At 38.7% G+C, this 8,573-nt stretch overlaps 1 long non-coding RNA gene across 1 annotated transcript; it reads right to left on the reverse strand.

Annotated features, from left to right (window-relative positions):
• Positions 1–5,746: 5,746 nt before the first annotated feature.
• Positions 5,747–7,492, reverse strand: LOC145038819 (uncharacterized). Its single transcript, XR_013679584.1, has 4 exons — positions 7,377–7,492; positions 7,104–7,241; positions 6,356–7,021; positions 5,747–6,276 (listed from the first exon to the last, which is right to left on the reverse strand). It is a non-coding gene; the product is annotated as an uncharacterized LOC145038819 (long non-coding RNA).
• Positions 7,493–8,573: the final 1,081 nt, after the last annotated feature.

The raw sequence follows: 8,573 nt of genomic DNA on the forward strand, positions 1-8,573 counted from the left end.
CCACCACTCCCAACTCTAGATCGTTAGTTGTATAATTGACTTCGTGTGTTTTCAACTGTCTCGAGGCATAAGCAATAACCTTTCCTCGGTGCATGATCACACAACCTAAGCCCTGATTGGATACATCACAGTACACAATGAAGTCCTTCGTCCCTTCGGGCAGAGATAGGATAGGTGCGCTGCATAGGGCTTGCTTCAACGTTTGGAACGCATTGTCTTGTTTTTCACTCCAATAAAAGGGTATGCCTTTCTGAGTTAGAGTGGTTGGGGGTTTGGCAATTTTTGGAGAAATTCTAGATAAACCTTCGATAATAGCCAGCGAGGCCCAAGAATTAAGGGATTTATGTGGGCGTCTTTGGTGTTGACCAGCTCTCTATTGCTTTGATTTTGGAAGGGTCCACGTGTATGCCTTCCTCGCTTACCACGTGACCCAAGAAAGTTATATTTCGGATCCAGAATTCGCACTTGGAAAATTTCGCGTATAGCTTCTCCACTCTTAGAGTTTCTAGCACTAATATCAAATGTTGTTTGTGATCTTCCATGTTTCTGGAATAGACAAATGTATCGTTGATGAACAAAACAACGAACTCGTCTAGAAAAGGATGGCACACCCGATTCATCAGGTCCATGAATACCGGTGCGTTAGTTAGACTGAAAGACATTACTACGAACTCGTAGTGACCATATCGAGTCCGAAATGTTGCTTTAGGGATATCACTCTCTTGAACTCACATCTGAAGGTACCCTGACCTTAGGTCTATTTTTGAAAAGTAGTTGGCTCCTTGAAGTTGATCAAAGAGGTCATCCATTAGAGGAAGAAGGTAACGGTTTTTTACAGTGATTTTGTTCAGTTCGCGGTAGTCGATGCACATCCGAAAAGATCCATCCTTCTTTTTCACAAATAAAACTTGAGCACCCCAGGGTGAGGAACTCGGTCTAATGAATCCTTTACTGAGCAGCTCATTGACCTAGCTGGATAACTCTTGCATTTCTGTTGGCACTAGGTGGTAAGGGGATTTAGCTATGGGGATTAAGTCAATGTGAAACTCGACTTGGTGCTCGGGAGGGATTCCCGGGAGCTCTTCAGTAAAGACATCAGGAAAGTTGCGGACTTCGGGGATGCTCTCGAGGTCTTTAACTTCCTGTTTTTCATTAATGACATGGGCTAGGAATGCATGATTCTCTTTCCGCAGAAGTTATTGGGCTTTGATACACGAAATGATACGGAGGTTTGAACTGAGTTTATCGCCATAAATCATGAGGGTCTCACCAGAAGGAAGATTGAGGCGGATAGATTTTTCGTAACAAAGGATATCAGCACGATTGGGGTTCAACCAATCTATGCCAATGATGACATCGAATCTTTTTATGGAAACTGGCATCAGGTCGATGGGAAAAGAATGATTCTTCAGGGTAAGGGTACAACCCACGAATATGTCTTTACTGCTCTCTGTCTCACCGTTAGCCATCTCGACGGTAAACGTTTCGGTTAAGGGTTGTGGTTTATGTTTGAGGAGATGCTTGAATGCATGACTAATAAAACTTCTCTCTGCACCAGAATCGAAAAGAATGCATGCATAAGAGTTGTCGAGGAGGAACGTACCCGTAATAACGGTAGGGTCAGCAACTTCCTCCTCTTACCCCATTGCTAGAAATCTCCTGGTGTTGTCAGTTGTTGTTGCCTTGGGGTAGTTTCTTTTATAATGCTCGACCTCCCCACAACCATAATTGGCTTGACCGACACTTGCTCTGGGTGCCTGATTGGTTGGTTGGGCAGGTGTTCTATAGAAACGAGTTGTGTGTCCCTTCTTGCCATAGCTGTTGCAGAGCATCTCGCGACACTGTCCATGATGATGAAAGTTACACTTGTCGCACTTTGGTAGATTTCTAGCATATCTACTGGTAGGTTCTTGAGTTGCATGGATAGCGGTAGGAGTAGTAGCAGTGTGAACTGCCACCATATGTTGTTTCTTGGAAGGCTCCTGCGAAGACTGGCCCTTTTGCTGCTTCCAGAACTTACTTTTCTCGCCACTCCCTTTTACTGGTTCGGGAGTGGCTGTTACTTTATCCAAATCAACCCCGTGATCTATGAGAGTCTGCGTCAGGAACTTGGCGCTGTCAAAAGTGATTGGCCTGGCAGCCATGACATTTCCTTGAGTTAGGGGCGTCAATCCCCAAATGTATCTCTCTATCTTCTTGCTTTCCGGGGTGACCATTCCCGGGCAAAGAAGTGCTAGGTCTTCAAACCTAGAAGTGTAGGAAGCAATGTTGGAACCCTTCATCTTCAAGTTCCTGAGTTCGTGTTCCAGTTTCTGCATCTCGCCCCGTGGGAAGTACTCAGCGAGCATGAGCTCCTTCAAGCTCTCCTAACCCATAGCATTTTCTACCGGCACGGTTAGAGATTTGACCCAACTATTCCACTAGGTCAACGCTCTGTTGGTGAAAGTGGAAGCAGCGAATTTCACCTTGTTGGCTTTAGAACAAGAGCAAATCTCGAAGATAGACTCGATCTTCTTGAACCATCGAGTCAGGGCAATAACACCTCCGTTGCCATCGAAGGACATGGGTTTTGCATCCATGAAATCTTTCAGAGAGCACTCCTTTTGATTCCCTTGACTACCTTCATGATTTTGGGAATGAATAAGACCCCCAGAACCACCAGAACCACCAGGATTTATTTGCGACAAGGTGGCAGTCACAACGGCAGTAACAGCTGACTGGAACATAGCGGGATCAAAATGAGGAGGTGGTGGTGGTGTTGGATCCATCGAGGAATTGTTGTTCTTCTTGTTGGATCTTTTCATTGGAGCCATCTTGTTCTATATCAGGAAGAAGAAGATAATAAGCCCCTTTAACTTTAGAATCAAGAGATATGAAACAATGTATATCTCTATATGATAGATAAAGTGTTTTACTAAGCAATATACATGAAAGGGTTACTAATGCAAGTAAACTATCGCTAAGAAAGAATGAGTAGCAACACTTGGAATGAATTTCTACAACGTATTCGACTCTGACTAAAATACTCCTATAGTATTTTTTTTGTTGAATGCTTTGTTCTATCGATATCTTGTGGTAGGAATACTTGGTAAGTTTTAGGCTTGCTGCAACACCACAGTCACTCCCAAGCACATGTTGGTCATGTCTTGAATCAATATAGTTGATCATGCTATATTAACCCTAGACATGATTACATAACTACCCAGGTTTAACCGCAGTATTCAACATCCAAATACTTTTGTTTTGTTCTACTAATGATATTGTTTCTGGTATGTAGGTATACTTGTATACTTTTTGTAAAAATACTTATATTTTTAAAAATATACTTTAGTTCAGAGCACTTCGGCCCCTCGGTGTTTATAGTTTTATACCATGTAAGGTTCGGTACACTTAGTTCACTATAAACAATAGCTATGATACCAATTTGTCACACCCCCGAACCGTCAAAAGTAACGGCGGAAACGTCCGGGGGCGGGCGAGTCATATGTAATATCACAACAATCGTATCATAGCAATCAAAGTAAACACAACCGTTACATTAAAATAAGAGTATTTACATCTTTTTGAAAACATAGTTTGTGTACATCAAAAGTAACAAAAGATAAAGACGAGACTCCAAAACGCTTCGTCTTCTCCAAAAGCGGGCGAGGTACCTGTCTATCGTTGTCCTTAGAATACAAGCGGTTTTGAAAATGTATCAGCATAAAGCTGGTGAGTTCATAAGCATGTTTTTGTAATGAAAACTAGTCACTGAATTTGTACAAATGGTTTCTTTTCATTATAAGTAAAATGTCATTTGTATCGGAAACCATTATATGGATGCATGCTTTCCAAGAAAATCCAATATTTTCTAACATGTTTGTTGGTTACTATATGAAAAGTATGTTCCGTTTGAAACCATGGCTACCACCAACATATAGTGTATGTTCTGTTCAAAACCCTGGCTACACTAGTATGTAGTGTCTGATATGTTTGAAAACCCTGGCTACCACCAATATGTATAGTAGTTTTATTTCTTAAAATAAAACGAAAGGTTGTGTCCCTGGAATACCCTCTAGTAAGTAGATAGGTAGTTTCATTAATTGAAATAAAACTATTGAAGAAAGAAATCCCGTAAACAAATGTTAGTTTATACTTATTGTGACTCGTATAACCATGCTGATATGACTGATGAGCTCCTTGATGTTTCTTCAGGCGTCATACGGTTACAAAATTTGTCACCCCAGGCATGCCCGCATAACTGTAGCTAACAGTTCAGGTGTGGGATTGTCGGTCCCGAATAAATCTATTCACAAATTTCACGCTCTCCATCCTACAGACTCTGGTTATACTAAAGGTGAGGATTTACTGGTATCCTGAAGGGCATAATGAAGATAGGTCTTACAATCCTATATTAACTAGTTTACGTGTTGTTCTGTTGTTCTCGAGTTCGAAATCGTTTGTATATGGCGTAGAGTATAAATAATTATACACAAAATAATTATTTAGTAAGATACTCTCGTTATCTGAATGTAGTAATGGATAAACTAAATATGTCATAGTTTATGTGTTGACTTTGTACGTAGATTGAATTTGTAAAACCGGTAATAAATTGTCCAAACTATACCTATTATAGTTTGAGTAGTAAGTTGTGTTCGTATACTGATCTGAAAAACTATGCAGTTATGTTTAGAAAACGTCCCTTATGCTCCGCATATTACAAAAAGGGTTAAGGTATCTAAATGTTTGACATAAAATCATTGCAATTGCATCAGTTTTTAACTTGTGAAAACGGTTATGTTTGGCTTGTATTCCCCCTGAAAACGTTTTAAAAAAATCTATAAAAGCGTAGGGGTATGAACTCATAGTTGGTTGGTCGTAAGGGATTGAACCGGAAGATCCTTGAGTCGATGCGTGTGTCACTTAACGGAATCCTAATATCAAATAAATACATATATGTATCTAAATTAGCGATTTCGTTAGATAAAGTGTTAGATAAACACTTGGTTTTGGTTGAGGAATGTTACCGAGACTTGGTTGAATTGAGAAAACAGGCTTTTCCTCACGAAAGAGTTGTTTATGGTCGAGAGGAGAGTTTACGGTCGATAGGCAGTTTACGACCGTGAACGGGTTTATGGTTGTAAACTGAGTTTATGGTCCTTGAAGATTTGACCGTGAACGGGTTTACGGTCTATGAAGATTGATCGTTTACGGCCTATGAAGATTGACCTTAAACTCAAGAACAGTGATGCTGGTTTCAATGAAAACGTGTTTTAGATGCTCCTACACTACCTCCAGAAGTGTTTCCTGATCGTTTTCCAAGAGAAATAAGGGTGTTTCGGTGTTTACGGTCAAAGGTTCTAGAGAGAGAATGAGAGAGTTTACGATCCAAAGTGTTCAAATGAGGGTGGGTGTCTCATATTTATAGGGGATTTTGTGGTCGGTGAGTGGGGTCCACCTAACTCTGACCGTAAACTCATCCTGGACCGTGAACTCGGTGTTTTTTGAGAAAATACAAGTTTTTCGCGTGATTTCCGGTTTATTCCGACTCGTATAAAATACATATTATCTATTTAAAACGTAAAGTCTTTACCAAATTAAGAAATTTGATGGAATTTAATAAAAACCCAAATTTTATTAACGGAAACTGGGTAAGGATAACGGAAAAAGTTTCGGGTTGTCACAAACCTGCAAACAAAAACAAATTTAATATTCATTAATTTAGTTCCTATATAAAATAAATAATTAATAAACTTAACTAACCATATCCACATCCTTCCATTTAGAATGGCCTCCGACACCATTTTCTTTATTCCTAAGAAAATATGTTTTTCAGTTTTGCAAATAAAGTTCTTGAGGGAATATCGTCCACCTTGCGCTCGCCGACCGTTTTTCCATGAGCAATGCATTCCATATGGCAATATGTTGTACATTTTACGATAAAAATGTTCCAGTTTTTTATATAAATTATCGTCTAAAATGTAGTTAAAAATTATATTTAATGAATGTTACCGAAGAAAATAACCACCCAACGTCAGTAACCGCAAGTAACCTCGACCAAAACTCCACATCCAGTGTGAGCACATGCAGCATATGTTTAGTGTTTAGGTTGGAAGAGATCCTATTCCATTCTTTCAAAAAACTCAACGTATTGGCAACTTCAACATTGTCGAGCAGGAGATGATTTGAAACATTATTACTCTTCATTCACAATGTCTTCATTTGCTTTTTCAGGACTCTTCACCACTTTTTTTTCTTTGCTTTGGTGATTTTCTTCAATTTTGGCGTGGATTGCAACTAAAAAATTAACATGTTAAATAATTATCAATACGTTAATATTTAAAAATATACCAAATTGAAAATATGATTTTTGTACCACTGTGAACGGAGTCCGCTGATACCATGGAACACCCCTCTTTCATTGCGGCCTAACAATAGGAGTCATTTCTTTTGTGTGATGTTCACCCACATCCGATGAAGGCTCAACATGCGTAGGTAGAGGCCCAAATTCCCCCTCCAAACCTTGAGTACCTATATCATCATAGTCAAAAAGTGTATCATGGTAATATTTTTCTTCCTCCTCTTCATTTATCATCTCTTCCTACTCATCTACCTCTTCCTCCTCTCGAAACCCTCTGTTTGGTTCAACATTTGTGTATGGTTCATCTTTTTTTTGTAATACACGGTCTACTTTAGAACTTAAGTCACCCACAACACCTAGTAGACGCTTCACTAATGCCTTTGTGGTCGTCTTTTTCTTCTTTACCAATCTTGATGTGTCGTTTGACATATAACTTGTTTCTATTTCAAGATGTTGCGAGGAAGAAGCATTTGTGGCAGATTCAGTCGAACATGTTTCTATTTCAGACTTGTACATCCTTCTTCAAGCAGGCGAGGCAACATGAGGTGGACTATTTCGGACAGGACTATGTTGCCGTGGGGGAGTCTCTACAGGGTTAAGAGTCCAATTGACATAACGAACATAACACGGCACCATCAGCTCCTCCGGGGTTGCCATGACATTAATAGGTTAGTTGTTAGGCTGCAAAAATCAGATTCTTAGTTTAACATGAAAATACATTGGAATTTGTAAATATAGATGATTGTTAATATAAAAACCATACCACAGACACGTTCATTATTAGATAACATTGAACCCAAGATAACGGTGTTTTACTTCTCCACACCCTCATCTGTGGCAATTCTATCGGCGTGCGTATATAAAACTTGGTTGCCTCTGGGAACGTCTCCAAAATCCATATCTATGAAAAAAAATGTAAGTATCATTCTATTATACTATAAAAGTCATGATACAAACTTATTATAGAATACAAAACGAAGTTCAATTTTTTATAGTATAAAACAATGATAACTATTTAAATGCATAAGAAAGTAACCTTAAACGGAAGCATAAAATCGGGAATGGTATACTTGTGTACTTTCTTCGATTCGAGATTGGCCTGCTTCAATACTCTAAGATCTTCTATTTTCTTAAACATTCCATGCATCATACGCGAAGTATATTTCCAGAAATATGTACCCCATGCAAACCTGCAATTTTCAATTTATTTATTATAATTAGTGCATTGCATACTATTGCGAGAATGCCTGTTTTAAATGTAATACATGTTCCAATCATCTATATTATCAGCAAGCTTGTATACTACTGCAGGAATGCCCGTTTTAATGTCCCGTCCATGTAGACCCATTCAACATAAAAACAAGTTGGATAAGCATCACAACATCTTCATCTTGTAGTGCCAAATAATTCGGGGACGCAATCAAGTCTTCTAAATCTTTCAGCCGCTAACGTGCATCAGAAATATCTGGGAACAACCGAGCACGGAGATTTGAATTTGACTGTCCCTTTTCGTCATGGAGTAAATCCACATAAGGACAAATTTTTAAACCACAAATGAGAATATATTCAGTTTCACCAAAATCCAACTGGATCCCCTCTGTATCAAACAAAAACCTCTCCATTTCAAATATTTTTTGACTCCTTAATTCGTGCAACATCATCATATGCACAAGTAAGGGATCACCATGTGGGATATGCATTCCTAAAAATATTCCAAAGGGGGAAATACTCGTTTTGATTGTGTTAGACACGGAAAATAGTCTTCGATGATAGTCCCTACCACGCCTTTCAAAGTTAAATCCGCTTTTTGATTGAGATCTTCGTGCTACACAACAAAAAAAATCTTATTTCATTTAAAACATTACTAATTGAAAATAAAAAAATAAAAAAAAAACTTCCAAAATTACTTTTCTAATTCGGTTTATGAAATAAATAGCAACATACTTTTTATATATAACTAAATACACAAAAGAAAAGGGCAGCAAAAGCAGAAAAAAATTGTGCAAAAACCATTTTTAATGTGATTCTGCGGAGGCTAGAGGTCATTCCACGAAGACCACTCTGCGGAGTGACCTCTAACCTCCGCAGAGACCTGCGTTTCTTCATTTATAACATTCTGCAGAGGTAGCACATGACTGACGTCTCCCTCTGCGGAATGGATCATCCCAAATATTGTTCCTGCGATTTGTAAACCTAAAAATTCTAAAATTGTATACATATTCAATTTAAGAAA

The sequence above is a fragment of the Lactuca saligna genome, chromosome 4 (assembly GCF_052625555.1).
Source record: "Lactuca saligna cultivar CGN05327 chromosome 4, ASM5262555v1, whole genome shotgun sequence".
Taxonomy (NCBI): Eukaryota; Viridiplantae; Streptophyta; class Magnoliopsida; order Asterales; family Asteraceae; genus Lactuca; species Lactuca saligna.